This window comes from Babylonia areolata, chromosome 3 (assembly GCF_041734735.1).
Source record: "Babylonia areolata isolate BAREFJ2019XMU chromosome 3, ASM4173473v1, whole genome shotgun sequence".
In the NCBI taxonomy this organism is placed as follows: Eukaryota; Metazoa; Mollusca; class Gastropoda; order Neogastropoda; family Buccinidae; genus Babylonia; species Babylonia areolata.
Window position 1 is genome coordinate 21,944,202 of NC_134878.1, and position 4,112 is coordinate 21,948,313.

General features: G+C 39.0%; 1 protein-coding gene across 2 annotated transcripts in view; it reads left to right on the forward strand.

Annotated features, from left to right (window-relative positions):
* LOC143279845 (D-aspartate oxidase-like) overlaps nucleotides 1-274 on the forward strand; it is a 23,180-nt gene extending 22,906 nt beyond the window's left edge. For both annotated transcript variants that reach the window (XM_076584080.1, XM_076584081.1), the window contains one exon: nucleotides 1-274. This exon is cut by the window's left edge. The gene's annotated coding sequence lies outside the window, so the exon portion shown is untranslated.
* The last annotated feature ends 3,838 nt before the right edge of the window (nucleotides 275-4,112 follow it).

The window sequence follows — 4,112 nt, forward strand, 5'->3', positions numbered from 1 at the left end:
TCTCGTACCAATACACTATTCTGATTTCGTTTATTCTTGCTTGGTACAGTTCGTGTTTTAAACTGAGCTGTTTAAGGATTCCGGAAGCATGAAAACGAAGCTTTGTTTGATCGATTAAATAAACAATTCTCCATCGATTTTCGCCCTTGTAGTGCGCAACCCCACCTTTTACTGTAATGTTCTCAGAGCTGGTACAGGGTAGTTGTAGCATGCATGTAGCTGTGAAGTAGAATTAGTCAACAATCTGCAAAAGGGAATAAATGATTTTATTCAACCAGAATTTGAAGTATTTTTCGTTCTTTCTGTCTGACAAATAGTGTGTGTGTGTGTGTGTGTGTGTGTGTGTGTTGTCTTCAGTTGACATCTTCCCGCTTTATGTGATTTTAGACATGGAGAAAGAGACTGTGTGTGTGTGTGTGTGTGTGTGTGTGTGTGTGTGTGTGTGTGTGTGCAAGCGCGCGTATGCGTGGATGTTACAGAAGACTTGCAGAAGATTGCTTTCTTTTTCACTTCGCATGACTGTGTCTTTACGTTATGACGGTCATTTTTCTGCTTTCCTCAAAGTTCCGACGGTCGGTCAGTCACACGTGTTTGGGTTTTTCGTGCTCGGGGGGTGCATTATATCGTTCAGTATGTGTCTTTCTCTCTATCTCACTTCCTCTTTCGATCCTTTCTCGTGTGTGTGTATCGTTCAAGCGTACGTATTCACTTGCGCGTGTGTGTACAGGTGTGTGCATAGCAATGATCTGTTTCGTACTGTCTTAGTTTCAGTTTCAAAAGCGTATGGACTTATCCATATGCGCTACAACAAATCTGCTGAAAAAAAAAAGGCGGTGGGGGGGGGGGGGGGGGGGGGGTGAATCATAATGTATAACTTCTTTACATTACGCTCATCTTCTGTCGTATCAGTTTCCTATTTTCGTTTATTTTTCTTTTTTGGATGATAAATCTAAACACGCTTTCCTAATCCTATTCAGATGATAAAATTACTATGATGGTAGTTTCCTTTGAGCTGTGGGGAATCTTGGGGACCGAACAAAACGTCTGTGGCATGTAATTGCTATGTATGTGATATATACTTTTCACACACACACACACACACACACACACACACACACACACACACACACAAATAAACAACAACACACTTTATATGAGTGAAGCATCGATTTATTGTCATTATTTTTGTTGTTGTTGTTGTTGTTGTTGACTATCTGTATTCCATATGAAAAACAAGCAACCAACCAACGGTAAAAGAGAAATGGCCAAATCTAGCTAGAACTGCTATATGACATCCTGCAGACGGCTACACCAACCACTAGGCTACACCTTTCCAACGAAACACTCCACACAGCTTCCTAGACCAGAGAAAAGAGATTTGACTGACGCAGGAGAGAGAGGCTGCGACTTTGGGATGGGGGATAGGGGTGGGTGGGTGGGTGGGTGGGTGAGGGGTGAGGTGGGAGCCTGAGAAGAGAAGAATGAAACTGACAAACACCATCTGACTCACATCTATTCGTTACACAATGACACGTACCAATGTTTTTGGGTTTTTTTTTCTGCAGAAGGAAACAAAATATATATATTAATAAGTCAGTCAAATGTTACACTGAGAGGAGAAGAGGGAGGCGGGAGGGAGGGGGTGGGGGGACGGGGGGAGGCAGTGGAAAGAATGAAAAACAGAAAAACTGAATTCTTTCCATTCAATTTAAAAAAAACCAAAAAGATCAACAAACAAACAAACAAAAAAGTGACGCGTTAAAAAAAGATGTTTTCTTTTCACTCACGCATTAAAACAAGTAACCAATTAAAAGGATGCAACATACATAATAAGAGGGGTAAAAAAAATAATAATAATACTAACCACACACACACAAGAAAAACCACTCCAAAAAATCAATGAACTGCTGAAACAAGGACTGACTAAACAATGATGATGGTGAAGGGACAGCGGTTTGTCAAACTTCTTGGCGGGGTCACACTTGAACAAAGGGACAGCGGTTTGTCAAACTTCTGGGCGGGGTCACACTTAAACCACACACACACACACACACACACACACACACACACACACACACAACAAAGTACAGGAGGTACAGGAGGGGAGGAAGAAAATAGGTCAAGAGGTAAAAAAACAAAAACAAACAACAACAACAAAAAAACAAACCCAAAAACAAACAAAAACAAAACAAAACGAACTACGTTCATGGTCAGTTTTCTAAACTGAAAAATACTATTAAAAAAAAAAAAAAAGAAAAAAAAGAAGAGCCAATTATCACAATAAGCATGATCATCTGACATAACTTGTAACCAGGTCTTGGTTATAAAAAAAAAAAAAAAAGATAATACACCCGTCACATCCATGACAGTTGATCCCCCACCCCCACCCTCCATCCCGCCCACAATCCCCAGAAAACGAAGAAGAGAAGGAGAGAGGAGCGCCAAGAGTGAAGACCATGTGCAGATTTCATGTTCCATGCAAAGCCCGGGAGACAGAACTAAAAAAACCAAATCGCTGGCTAAAATTACACAGCCAGTTCTTGCTGCAAAGTACTATAGCTACTACTATATTTTGTTACTTCAAAGGAGAATTTTATAGGATTTTTTTTTTTTTTTCTGACCGGGGTACCATTTCAATTATGTATAAAAAAAAATTAAAAAAAACCCTCGTCGGAAGTCAGGCTGTCAGTTACACAAGTGTGATTTCATCTACTGATACAGAAAACAAAATAACTCATCAAATACGAAATGGAAATACACAGAACGTGGACCGATTTTTCCAAGTTAGCCTACTTACTGAAAACCTAGAGGCTGATTTTTTTTTTTTTTTTTTTTTTTTTTTTTTTTTTACACATTGATTTGCCTGTATATTAGAATGTAATGGAAAAAAGAGTTATGTACCCTGACGTAGATCACGTAGCGAGCTGTAGTGGAGAGATGCGTCCTCTCTGAGTTATTACCCATGCTAACGTTTTGGAGGACAGTTGCAAGATTTAAATCCATTATGTACTCAGAAAAAAAAAAGAAAAAAAAAACTCAAAACGTTTTTCATTCAAGGATCAAAATTTTAGGTATGGCCTCAAATCTGTCCTTGCTAATATACATCCAACATTTATAACCCAAATAAGCATGTCCACAGAGAAAGCATCAAGTGTCATCTATTCAGAAGCCATGTGAGTTATTTCACATTATCTTTTTCCCCTGCGCATGTGTCTATAGTTTAAAACGATTTTGGAAAAAAAAAGCGAAAGAATGCAGTCCAACCTTTGGGTGTTTTACCTCTCACTTGACGTACAATCAAAGCAGTTTTCTTCTCACCCTTCTCTTGACAGAGCTGGGCGAGTCTGACCCGTTGACTATCACAAGAAAGATCCAACAACGTGACCCACCGACTGACCGCCTTGACCAGCCGTTCCCCAGAGTCATTATCATTGCTGGCCTCGGTCAGTCTGACATCGTACAAGGTCAGGACCTCAACAAATATGACATGATACGTCCTCATCACCGAAACCAGTCATGTCTCTCGTGAAACCGGAAATGATCGATGAATGACAAATAATTACACTCATAAAGATAATCATGAATTCATTTGCTTTCGCAGACAAATCACCTGTACAAAATGGACACAAAACATGATGATGATGATGATGATGATGATAAGAATAAGAACAATAAGAATAATAATAACAATATACATTTGGACAACATGAGCTGAAATCAAGTTTTTGTTTTTCGTTTAAATGCTGGCAAACCACAACAAAAGTCCTTCAAATGACATAAAACAACAAGAAAATGTAACTTCACATTTTGTTCTTCTTCACAATCTGACTTTTAAGTATTGTACGGCTCCTTCGTAGCAGCTCACGAATCTAGATAATGACGACCAGTTGCCCACCACGTATTGCAATGATCACTTTCTTGATGACAATAATACAAGATCTTTAATCAAACGGGATCGGGTGAATAAACTGGTTATTAGTCAGAACTCAATGTGCAGATAGTTATATATATACATATATATAAAAATCCACACCACTCAAAGATTTATCTGTTTCCAAATTCCAGTCCAAACAGCAACAAGCACACACATGATGCCAATGCAACAACACGCT